Raw genomic sequence first — 12262 nt, forward strand, 5'->3', positions numbered from 1 at the left:
CCACATGGGAACTCCCCAATTTCACTTCTTTTCCTCTCTCCCTCTCCCCCTAAATCCCCTCTCATTACTTCTGTTAATAACAACACTAGCCATAGTAGGCTAAATTGTTATAACAAATAAACAGAAATGTGATGGCCCCCATTCAATAGAAATTTATATCTTGCTTACAGAATAATCCTGAGTGGGTGTTCCAGATCTGTGGGCAGCTCTCCTGCATCCCTGCACCTTCTTTCTGGTGGTCCTGCCAACCCTGGGGGACGTGCAGTCATCTGCATAATCCAGCTGGCGGGAAGGAAAAATTCATGAAGGAGGCACACTGGGCCGATAGTGGCAGACAGCATCTCTGCTCACTCTCCACTAGCAATAAACTTCACATGTGACCATACCTAACTGAAGGAAAGACTGAGAAAAATAGCGTGTGCCCAAGAAGAAGGGAAGAAATACATTGTGATGAACAATTAGCAGTCTCTCCAGATGATCCTGTTTTCTTATTTCACTGAGAAAATAGAAGCAATTAGAAAAGAACTTCTAGGAAGTTCCCATGGTGGCTCAGGGTAACAAAACCAGCTTAGTATCCATGAGGACGTGGGTTCAATCCCTGGCCTCGCTCAGTGGGTTAAGGATCTGGCGTTGCCATGAGTTGTGGTTTAGGCCACAGATGTGGCTCAGATCTGGTGTGGCTGTGGCTGTGGCCGGCTGCTGTAGTTCTGATTCGATCCCTAGCCTGGAAACTTCCATATGCCTCGGGTGTGGCTCTAAAAAGAAAAAACAAACAAACAAACAAACAAAAAACTACTTTGTTCCACTATCAAATCCACAAGCCTACTTTAATGAGTCCCATATATGTGGGGACTGGAGGGCTTATATTTCTAGGCTGTTCTCAATCACAAAGGGGCAGTTTTCAACCTTTCATTTGAAACAACATGGTCACGATGACCACACACCACCTAATCACAAAGTTTAAACATACCTTCTTTCCTTGCGCTAGTCCACCTCTTCGGTTTTGGATATTGTAATCACCATTTCTTCCTGCCCATCTTTGTGACACTCCAATTTATCTTGCTTTGGTGATTCCCCATTACTGTGGTTCTCCTCCTACTTCCTCCTCTCTTGGCTGGCTTCTCTATCTAGATTAGTTCCCTCCTTTATTCGTTGGCTTTTCTCAACTAGGTCTGAGCGTCTCTAGTTTTAATGTGATATAAATCACCTGGGGTTCTTGTTAAATCAAAGGTCTGATTCAGCAGGTCTGGGGGTCGGGGAGGCCTGAGACCTGGTGTTGCCAGTGCTGCTAGGCCCTTAACCACACTCAGAGCAACAATTTTCTAAAAAGCTGCTCTCCAAGATTCTGCCCTTTGTTTTCTTTTTTTTTTCTCACAGTGATAGCACTGCTAGGAGGATAGCTCCCCAATCTATTTTTCCAGTTCAATCTACTTTCCCTTCCTTCAAAATCTTTACATCTAATTTCTTAGTGTCCATTTCTAACAACCTTTCAAACTCATAAGATGTCCAAATCCCAAGTGATTCCTTAAAAAGCAGTTCCTATGCCTAGCTCCGTCTTTTTCTCCATCTTCTATACTTATCACCAAACTCAAAACCTCCACTACCTTTGATTTTTCTCTTCTTCCCTCATGTATTCTCGTGTTACCCTCTCTGACTAGAAATCCAATTAATCAATTGCCAAATTCTGTAGATTCTGCTTCCACATCATCTTTCAGCCAAGCTCTTTTAAATTCCGCCTGCCTTACCTTTAGTTCCAGACCTACCATTACCGCTTACCTGGTCTATTGCAAGTCTGCCTGACCATTTTTCCACCTCTAATTTCTATATTCATTCAGAGAGAGATCGAAGATTAGCAAGGCTTTCAAACCTTCAAACTTTTAAAGGTGAAAACAAAGTACTGAATTCAACACAAATTCTTCCACTTGGCCTCCCTCCGTGTCTGCCACTTCTTAATATGCCCTAGAATCTTACCATTTGCTTTTCCTGAACATCACTTTCATTGATTTACCTTCCTAATATATGCGTGTGTGTTTTCAGGGCCGCACCCACGAGCACATAGAGTTCCCAGGCTAGGGGTCGAATCGGAGCTGTAGCCGCCAGCCTACATCACAGCCACAGTGATGCAGGATCCGAGCTGCGTCTGAGACCTACACCACAGCTCACGGCACCGCTGGATCCTTAACTCACTGAGCGAGGCCAGAGATTGAACACACGTCCTTACGGATACTAGTCCAGTTGGTTAACCGCCAGGAACTCCCATACATTTTCTCATGGTCTCTTTTCTTGCTGTAAAACCATCCTCATCCCCTTCAAGGTCAATCCCCAGGGCAGCCTCCTTGCTGCCTTTCTTTCCTAATCCGCTAGACCGGTCTGAGCAGTTCAGTAATCTGCAGTACTCCCTGTATTTTTCACGTGGTACCTATCCTGGCTTTTCCTTACTCTGAAGACAAGGATAGCATCTTCAACTCCTCTCTGTAACCCTGCAGTGTCTCACCTATGGGGGCACCTACTAAAAGTTGAATCAAAGTGATTTGGGGAGATAATGTGATGTAACCGTAAGCAGCACAGAATTTGAAGTCAAGACAGCTGGGTTCCAGCTCTGCCATTTATTAGCTGCGAGGCTTTGAGTAAGTCACTCAGCTAGGCTTGTAAAGTGAGAGTCCTACTACCTGATGGAACACCAAGGGAGATAACGTGAAAGTGTTGTAACTCTACAGAAAACTGAGCAATATTCGTTATTTTCCTTACAGAGATCTGATGCAGTCTTTCTATTCAAACCTTGATCTGGAGGACCATCCTTACTTCACTAACAGGGGGTCGAGCCCCGAGTGGCCCCCACATTCCACCGACCCTTTTCTACCCCAGGGGCTCTCTAACTGCTCTCCGCGATGCAGGTGAAGCCGCAGAACTGCTGGTGAACGGCCTGGAGTCCTATTCTCTAGGGAGGCCTCCTTCCTTCCATCCGCTCCGGGAAAGCCCTTCTCTTCCCGGTAACCCCTCGAAGACCGCGGCGTCGCCGCCTACGTGAGACGTTTGGACCCTGCCCGGCCCCCGTAGCTCCCCTTCTCCAGCAGGTGGTTCTGGCCCTTTCCCCCAACTCCGGGCGCTCACGTCACCGGAGAGCCTCTACCCACGCGCCAGCGCCGCAACCAACCGAGAAAATAAACAAACCCCCGCGCGCGGCGGCAGACGCGCCAGGCCCCGCCCCCGCTCCGCCCCGCGGCTCTCACGCCGCCCCCTCCGCCGGGACTTCCCTCCCGCCCTCGGCTCGCGGCCGCGCTCTCCCCGCCCCTCACCGCAGCCTGCAGCCGCGGTCCCGGCTGTGGTCCGCCCGGTCCGGCGCCACGGGGCCCGTTAGTGCCCGGCGCTCGCCCGCCGCGAGCCCACCTCTGCCCCCCGACACGTGACCCAGCCCGGTCCCAACGCCCAGTGCGGCCGCCACGGGAGTCGAGTCGCGGAGCGGCGGCGGCAGGGGGAGGAGGGAGAGGAGGGCCGAACCGGCGGCTGGGGAGGCCCGGTGAGTACGCGGAGGGCGGGCCGCCTCGCTGGGTCCGCTCGGGCGCCTCTGAGGCGGTGGCGGTCGCTCAGCCGCGCCGCTCTGTGCGCCCGGGGCTCAGCGGTAGGGGACTTGGCCTGGGGGGCAGCGGGCCCCGCTGGCCACAGCCGCCGGGCAGAGTGCGCGGGAGGGCCGCTCCTCGGGAAGGGCCGCGGCCGCGACGCTCGGCTTCGGGCTCAGGGACGAAGGAGAGGGTCCGGCGGAGACCCCAGGCCCCGGCGCCCCGGGCCGTGCCTGCGCCTCTCGAGACCCCGCGGGGGCCGGGGTCGGGGGCGACCACAGTGGCGGGGCCGCCGGTTGACAGGTGCCGCCGTCCCCTCCCCGTCGCGGGGAGCGGTCTTCCTCCGGGGGAGGCAGGCGCTCGGAAATTTCTGGAGCGACGACCTGACTCGCCGTTCTCTCCCTTTCAGGTTTTGAAGCCGTTTCTCTGCCCGGGTTAAGTCTTGCCCAGCCCCGTTTCTTTCTCTGTGTACTTTGCGCGAATAAGTTTTGGAGCATCGGTTAACAGCCTATGGGCGAAATTTGGCTTTCATTCATGAATGAGTGAATTTCATTCATGAATTACTTTTTGAATAAAGTGCTCCTCCTCCACGCTAGCTGTTGAAAACTAAAAAAGAAGGGTGTTGAATTTTGTTGGGTTTTTTTTGCAATTATTGTTTGGAACAAGCAGTCTTCCAGAATTTTTGTCATCTCTAGCACTTAGGGTGCTTGGTAGATAGCCAACAAGGATAAAAATGACTTATTAAATTTTCTATCCACTTTCTTTTTAGAGTTTTCCATTCTTACCTTAGCCAGATTTTACAGTTGCCTACCTGCTACAACTTTCATTAGAAGCAGTACTGAAAGTGTCTTTCCTCTACTGAAAAGCCAGTGAAATTTTTTCGACACTGTTCAGTATTGTCAGTTTCTTTACATCGTAAACATGCTTGTGACTGTAACTTGAATCACCAGTTTAATAAATTTGACTTTCAGCTATAAGAATATTAAAGAAACTTTATGGCAATCAAAAATATTAAAATCTTTAATCTGTGGAAATACAGATGTTTTTTCTCAGCAGGCTTATATACGGCATTACATGGCATTAGCAAATCCTTATTAATGGAAGATATTCTTGTCATAAATGGTTACAACAAACTTAAGGTATCAGTCAGGTGGCTTTGCTCTGTGGTCTAAGAGCAGAAACCCAGAAGTTGACTGAGAGATCACTGGGGCAAAGGAAAATATGTGTGCTTTATTCAAGGGAGAATCCCTTAGGTCCTCACACAGTACCAGCTTGTGCTTTTTGCTCGGTTTTTCAGCCCGCAGAAATTAGGTGCTGCAGATTGGAGTGGGGAGGCAATATTTAACTATGAAGAAAGACATGAAATTTAGGGCATACACATTTATGTGATTTGTTTACAGCGAGTGTGTTGAGAGCAAAGTTTTTGGTATGCACTTGGCACTTGGTTGTGAACCTTAGTTTATAAGAAGTCAAAGTGGAGTTCTCATGGTGGCTCAGGGGAAACTAGTATCTGTGAGGACGGGGGTTAGACCACTGGTCTTACTCAGTGGGTTAAGGATCCACTGTTGCTGTGAGCTATGGTGTTGGCTGCAGATGAGGCTTGGTTCTGGTGTTGCTGTGGCTGTGGTCTAGGCCAGCAGCTGTAGCTCCAATTCCACCCCTAGCTGGGAATGTCCATTTGCAGCAGGTGCAGCCCTAAAAAGAAAAAGAAAAAGATATAAGAAGCCAAAGTGAAAGATGTTTAGTTGTGTTATTTGACATAATACAATGAAAATTTTTTTCACCAGATATGAAGTCACTCATACTCAGTGCCATTTCATTTTATGGCTTTTTTTTTTTTTTTGAATCTAAACTGTATTTCAGAGAAGCATCTACATTATATTCATTTCTTTTTTTTTCATAGGCTTACTGGTTGATAGGCTTAATGGAAGAAAGAGAATATATTGGGTTGTTCTTGATTGAGGATTTTATACATAATCAGTTTTGAAATGCCCTAATTGTGATTCCCAGGAATGAGGTATGGCTACTGCTACCATCTTTCTTGACCTTAGAGTGATTATAGTCTAGAGGGATGACATCATAGTGGCAGTGAACCTCAGAACCTTGGTAGAAGAGACCAAGAGGATCAGCTGTTTAGAAATCCTGCTGCTGGCAGTTGAGGCTGTTCATTTTAAAACGTAGTTTGCTTAAGCTCCTGTATCCTAACTCTTTTTAATCAATATTTTGAAACCAATTATGCTTCCTAAATGCAATTAATTGTGGTGATCAGTTAGAATGACACTTAGAGTAAAACAACTTTAAACTGCTAATAATCATTGTTAATGCACACTTGCTTCTAAGGATTCGGCATTATGTCTATCACACTTTGCATTTTATTTTGCTGTCCATTCTACTTGAGAGCACGTCTTTGAACGCATAGATAGTTGTATACTTGGGCAATTTCAATAATCCTTCTAAAAAACCAAATACAATAAATGTATCCTTTTTTGTGCCAGGTTTTATTTGGGGTGGAAAGAAAAAGCCTTTGTCTTTCAGGATGTTGAAATCAGAATTATGAGGGGCTAGGCACAGCAGCAAACATCATTTTAATGAACTCTATTCAGTAATAAAAGTAAATATAAAGCACAGAAATATCACAGAGGAGAGAATGATTAACTCAACAAGCAGGTTAGAGAAAGCTTTACAGAAATGTTGGCACCTCAGCAGGATTTTGAGGAACAAATACAAATTGTAAGTGGAAGATAGGGCGTTTTAGGCAAAAGACACAGCAGAAATATACGAACAACTAAATGTGTGGTCAGGAAATTGTAAGTAGTTTGTTTTGCTCGAGTACCAAATCTGAGGAAGGACTGTTGCTGTAGAAAGCTGTAACATATGCTCAAATGTTTGAAAATGGATTAGCTTTTTAAGTATTGAGTATATATAAAGTGGAGACTTCACTGTAATTTGACATAGCTGCAATCTCAAGTATAAAGGAAATAATAGTTTTTACTAATGGTATTCATTAAGAAATTATAGAATATTGCACTTAGATGTATATGAGCTGCCAGCATATTTATATTTGTGAACTTGTTTAGTGTACATTTGACCTGAAACATTTCTCTTAAAGTTATCTTGGAATTTTCTTTTGTCTTGCTTCAACTACTTAAATTAGCTTTTAAATTATTTTTAAAAGGAGACTCAGGAGTTCTCGTCGTGGCTCAGCAGAAATGAATCTGACTAGTATCCAGGAGGACACAGATTCGATCCCTGGCCTCACTCAGTGAGTTAAGGATCCAGCATTGCCCTGAGCTGTGGTGTCTGTGGCAGACGCTGCTGGGATCTGGCGTCACTGTGATTTTGGTGTAGGCCAGCAGCTACAGCTCCAATTCAACCCCTAGCCTGGGAACCTCCATATGCTGCAGGTGCAGCCCTAAAAAAGCAAGGAAAAAAAAAAGTAGACTCAAAGGGAAGAGGGAGAAACATAGGAAATAATCATTAAATTTCTGAACTAAAAAGCCTGATTTATGTAGTATTTTAGTAATATGTGTTTAATATAGAGCATTAGCCATTGCATTCCTGACAAAATGTAGATAGCTTAGTGAATGTCCACTATATTTTTGCATTGTATACTTTAATTATATCCATGTTATTTAAGTTTATGTATATAAATGAGCATTTGAATATCTGGATTTTAAAGACCATGTGATAGAGAAAGAAAGGGAAAATAGTAGGGGGAGGGAGAATTTTGTTTGAATCTATTTATTCAAGTATCTCTGAGATATGACTATAGGTGGAGAGGTAGAAGTTTAAGACATGAGACTGAAAGGAGTACTTTCTCTGAAATAGTATTTTTTAAAAGTCTGATGCTTATATGGTCAGCTTACTTATTTTCCTTTCAAGATTGGGAAAAAAAAAAAAAAAGCAGTTTCAAATGAATTCTTGGGTGTTCTTGTTGTGGCGCAGCAGAAACGAATCTGACTAGGAACCATGAGGTTGGGGGTTCGATCCCTGGCCTCGCTCAGTGGGTTAAGGATCTGGTGTTTCCGTGAGCTGTGGCGTAGGTTGGTGGTTGCAGCCCTGATTCGACCCCTAGCCTGGGAACCTCCATATGCTGCAGATGTGGCTCTAAAAAGACAAAAAGACAAAACAAACAACAACAACAAAAAACAAATGAATTCCTGGATTGTATAACATGGTTATCTTTTTGCAAATTCTGAAAACTTTGTTAATGAAGACAATGTTCTCCTAAAACCATGCAGCATAATCAGTCTTTGACAGTTGCTGTCTGTCATTTATCTTCTCAATCACTTACGTAAGGGACCAGAGGCATCTCATTATCAATTCTGACCTGTAGTTGCCCTTTCTAAGTTTTGACACAGGGCAGAAAAAAAAAAATCAATATTGCATTGACTAGATTATGTCTTCCTTCTTGAATTTGAGTGTAGATGACCTTGTTCCTTTTTTTTTTTTTGACCATATATGGAATGCTATTATATCATTCATGCAGTACAATTGTTTCATCTGTATCAAAGGGGATTATTGTCCTCTTTGCACTCTGAGCTATGGGATATTCCCCCAACTTTTTTCTTTTTAAAAAAAATTTTTTTTAAAGAAGTAACTATTGGAGTTCCCACCATGGTGCAGTGGGTTAAGAATCTGACTGCAGGGAGTTCCCATCATGGCGCAGTGGTTAACGAATCTGACTAGGAACCATGAGGTTGCGGGTTCGGTCCCTGCCCTTGCTCAGTGGGTTAAGGATCCGGCGTTGCCGTGAGCTGTGGTGTAGGTTGCAGTCATGGCTCGGATCCCGCGTTGCTGTGGCTCTGGCGTAGGCCCGTGGCTGCAGCTCCGATTCGACCCCTAGCCTGGGAACCTCCATATGCCGTGGGAGCGGCCCAAAGAAATAGCAAAAAGACAAAAAAAAAAAAAAAAAAAAGAATCTGACTGCAGCAGCTTGGGTCAGTGCGGAAGCGCGGGTTCGCTCCCCAGCAAGGTGCAGTCGGTTAAAAGATCTGGCATTGTTGCAGCTATGTTCTGGAGCTGTGTCATAATTCTCAGCTGCAGCTCGGATTCAGTCCCTGGCCCAGGAACTTCCATATGCTGTGGATGTGGCCTTTAAAAAAAAAAAAAAGAATGAAAATATTTTTAGGAGTTCCCTGGTGGCTTAGTTAAGGATCCAGTGTTTCACTTCTGTGGCTTGGGTCCTTGCTGTGGCATGGGTTTGATTTGTGACCTGGAAACTTCCACATGCTATGGGCATAGCCAAAAGAAAATAAGAATGTAACTTGTAGTTTGTTTTTTTTTTTGTTTTTTGGGTTTTTTTTTTTGTCTTTTTGTCATTTCTTGGGCCACTCCCGTGGCATAAGGAGGTTCCCAGGCTAGGGGTCTAATCGGAGCTGAAGCCGCTGGCCTACACCAGGGCCACAGCAATGTGGCATCCGAGCCGCATCTGCAACCTACACCACAGTTCATGGCAACGCCGGATCGTTAACCCACTGACCAAGGGCAGGGATCGAACCTGCAAACCTCATGGTTCCTAGTCGGATTCGTTAACCACTGCACCACGACGGGAACTCCTGTAACTTGTAGTTTTGATTCGCATTTCTCTAATAATTAACAATGTTGAGCATCTTTTCGTGTACTTTCAGGCCATCTGTCTGTCTGCTTTGGAGAAATGTCTATGTAGATCTTTTGCCTATTTTTTGACTAGGTTTGTTTGTGTTTTTGATATTAAGCTGTATGAGTTATTTGTATATTTTGGAGATAAGTCCTTTGTCAGTCTCTTCATTTTCAGATATTTTCCCCCATTCCTAGGCTTTCTTTTTGTTTATGGTTTCCTTTGCTGTGCAAAAACTTTTAAGTTCAGTTAGGTCCGATTTGTTTATTTTTGTTTTTATTTTCATTACTCTAGGAGGTGGGTCCAAAAAGATATTGCTGCGATGTATATCAAAGAGTGTTCTGCAATTTTTTTTTTTTTTTCCTTTTTAGGGCCACATCTGCGGCATATGGAAGTTCCTGGACTAGGAGTCGAATCTGAGCTGCAACTGCCGGCCTATGCCACAGCCACAGCCATGCCAGATCCGGGCTGTGTCTGCAACCTACACCACAGCCTCCAGCAACGCCAGATCCTTAACCCACTGAACAAGGCCAGGAATCAAACCTGCATCCTCATGGATACTAGTCAGATTCATTTCTGCTCCACCACAACTGGAACTCTCAAGTTCTACCAATGTTTTCCTCTAAGGGTTTTAGAGTATCTGGTTTTATATTTAGGGCTTTACTCCATTTTTACTTTATTTTTGTGTTTTGTGTTTGAGAATGTTCTAATTTAATTCTTTTACATGAGGCTGTTCAGTTTTCCCAGCTCCTCTTTGTTTGTTTTTTTGTTTTTCTGCCTCTTCTAGGGCCGCTTCCCGAGGCATATGGAGGTTCCCAGGCTAGGGGTCCAATTGGAGCTGTAGCCACAGACCTATGCCAGAGCCACAGCAATGTGGGATCCAAGCCATGTCTGCAACCTACACCACAGCCCACAGCAGCACTGGATCCCCAACCAGCCGAGCAAGGCCAGGGATTGAAACTGCAACCTCATGGTTCCTAGTTTACTAACACTGGGTCGTGATGGGAACTCTCCCAGCTCCACTTATTGAAGAGACTGTCTTTTCTCTATTGTATATTCTTGCCTCCTTTGTTGTAGTTTAATTGACCACAGGTGTGTGGGTTTATTTCTGGGCCTTCTATCCTGTTCCATTGATCTATGTTGTTGACTGTACTGTTTTCAGTACTGTAGCTTTGTAGTATGTATGATCTGAAGTCAGCAAGCCTGATTTCTCCAGTTCCATTTCTTTTTCTCAGGATTGCTTTGGCTATTTGGGGTCTTTTGTGTTTCCATACAAATTTAAAAATTTTTTGTTCTAGTTCTGTGAAAAGTGCCATTGGTAATTTGATAGGGATTGCATTGAATCTGTAGATTACCTTGGATAATATAGTCATTTTGACAATGCTGAATCTCCAATTCAAGAATATGATATATCTTTCCATCTTTTCATTTGTGTCATTTTCAGTTTCTTTCATCAGCATATTACAGTTTATATAGAATAGGTCTTTTGCCTCCTTACTAGGTTTATTCCTAGCTATTCTTTTTGATGTGGTGATAAATAGGGTTGTTTCCTTAATTTCTCTTTCTGATCTTTCATTGTTAGTGTATAGAAATGGAAGAGATTTCTGTGTATTAATCATGTATCATGCAGCTTTACTGAATTCATTGATGAGCTCTAGTAGTTTACTGGTAGCTTCTTGAGGATGTCATATATATAGTGTCATGTCATCTGCAAACAGTGACGGTTTTACTTCTTCTTTTCCAATTTGGATTCCTTTTATTTCTTTTTCTTCACTGACTGCTGTGGTTAGGACTCCCAAAACTCATTTTCATTTTTTAAGATGAATTTTTTTTTTTTCTAGAAGGAATATGGTCATTAGAATACTTGGGGAAATAATGAAAACTATAGAAAGGAAAATAAGCATAGTGAGTAGTCCCATGCATTTCTTTCTTTTTTTGGTATGTGAATAAGGAATATACACATTTACAAATTAGGGATTGTTTTTATGTTTATTCCCTTCTTGTAAAATTTGCATTTCCCCCTCTTCCACTTCTAAAGTACGGCTTAGTTTATTTTTTGACATTTTATATAAATTTATCTCATGGCTGTTGAGGTAGTTGATGTGTTGGCTGTTTATCCTTTTTTTTTCGTCAGTACAGTGTGTAGCATAGATGATGGAGCCCTTCAAATTATCCCACCTTTTTTTTCCCCTCAGCTGCTAAGTAGAGCTATTTTTTGCCTTCAATATTTACTGTTGTGTAAGGTATAGTGCATGTGGCTACCACTTTACTCTTTTCCCATCTGTACTGCTGACCAAACCAAGTGATCACTGGAGGTGAACATATCCCCCTTTCCATCTACCCTTTCATTAGTTAAAGTATTTTAAGGTGTGAGTTGCTAAGGCGTAGCATATGTAGCTGCTTTCTCAGTAAAATAATTATTTTGGATGTTTATCACAGATTCTTTCCTCAGTTAACAGTGTTTGTTCTAACACTTTCTTTTCATTTTATCTTTCGTTATTTCTCTTCATTAATTCAGGAAACATTTGTTGTTTGTCATGTGTGGCCACTGTGTAAGACAGTAACTCCTGTGATTCTTGGGTTTCAGGTAGATTGGTGTTTTCCTCTGTAGTATGTTAGGTATTATCTTTGACTCTTTTCAGTGGCCAACTGTTCAGCCATAACTTCCCAATGCCTAGAAACTTTTCCCCTTTCATTTAAAAAAAAATTTTTCTATGAGCTTTGGAGAGATGTTTAGAACATCTGTAAACATTTATTCATGCAGAACAATCCAAATATGAAGTTCACGGTTTTGATATCAGTCCTAAAATAGAAAATAAATTAATTTATGTAAGCTATCAGTGATGATAAGATTAAATTATATTGTAATAACAACCTAAAAGTCTCAGCAGCTTTAAAGCAGCAAAGTTGCTTTCTTGTTCAAGCTATATATCTATTACAGTTTAGTAAGGAGATACTGTTCATTGTAGTTTGACTCCATCAGACCTGACCGATGGAGACTTCATCTCAACATCTGCTTCTGCAATCACAGAAGCAGAGAAAAAAGAACATGGTAAACCATGTTCTGGGTTTTAAAGCTTTTATTATCTTTTTTTTAAATGATTTT

The 12262-nt window shown here is 43.1% G+C and overlaps 1 protein-coding gene across 2 annotated transcripts in view; it reads left to right on the forward strand.

The window, feature by feature from the left end:
- Positions 1-3264: 3264 nt before the first annotated feature.
- The window catches only part of GKAP1 (G kinase anchoring protein 1), an 86081-nt gene continuing 77083 nt past the window's right edge, over positions 3265-12262 (forward strand). For both annotated transcript variants that reach the window (XM_047755242.1, XM_047755243.1), the window contains exon 1: positions 3265-3517. The gene's annotated coding sequence lies outside the window, so the exon portion shown is untranslated. The remainder of the gene's footprint in view (positions 3518-12262) is intronic.

The sequence above is a fragment of the Phacochoerus africanus genome, chromosome 12 (assembly GCF_016906955.1).
Source record: "Phacochoerus africanus isolate WHEZ1 chromosome 12, ROS_Pafr_v1, whole genome shotgun sequence".
Classification (NCBI taxonomy): domain Eukaryota; kingdom Metazoa; phylum Chordata; class Mammalia; order Artiodactyla; family Suidae; genus Phacochoerus; species Phacochoerus africanus.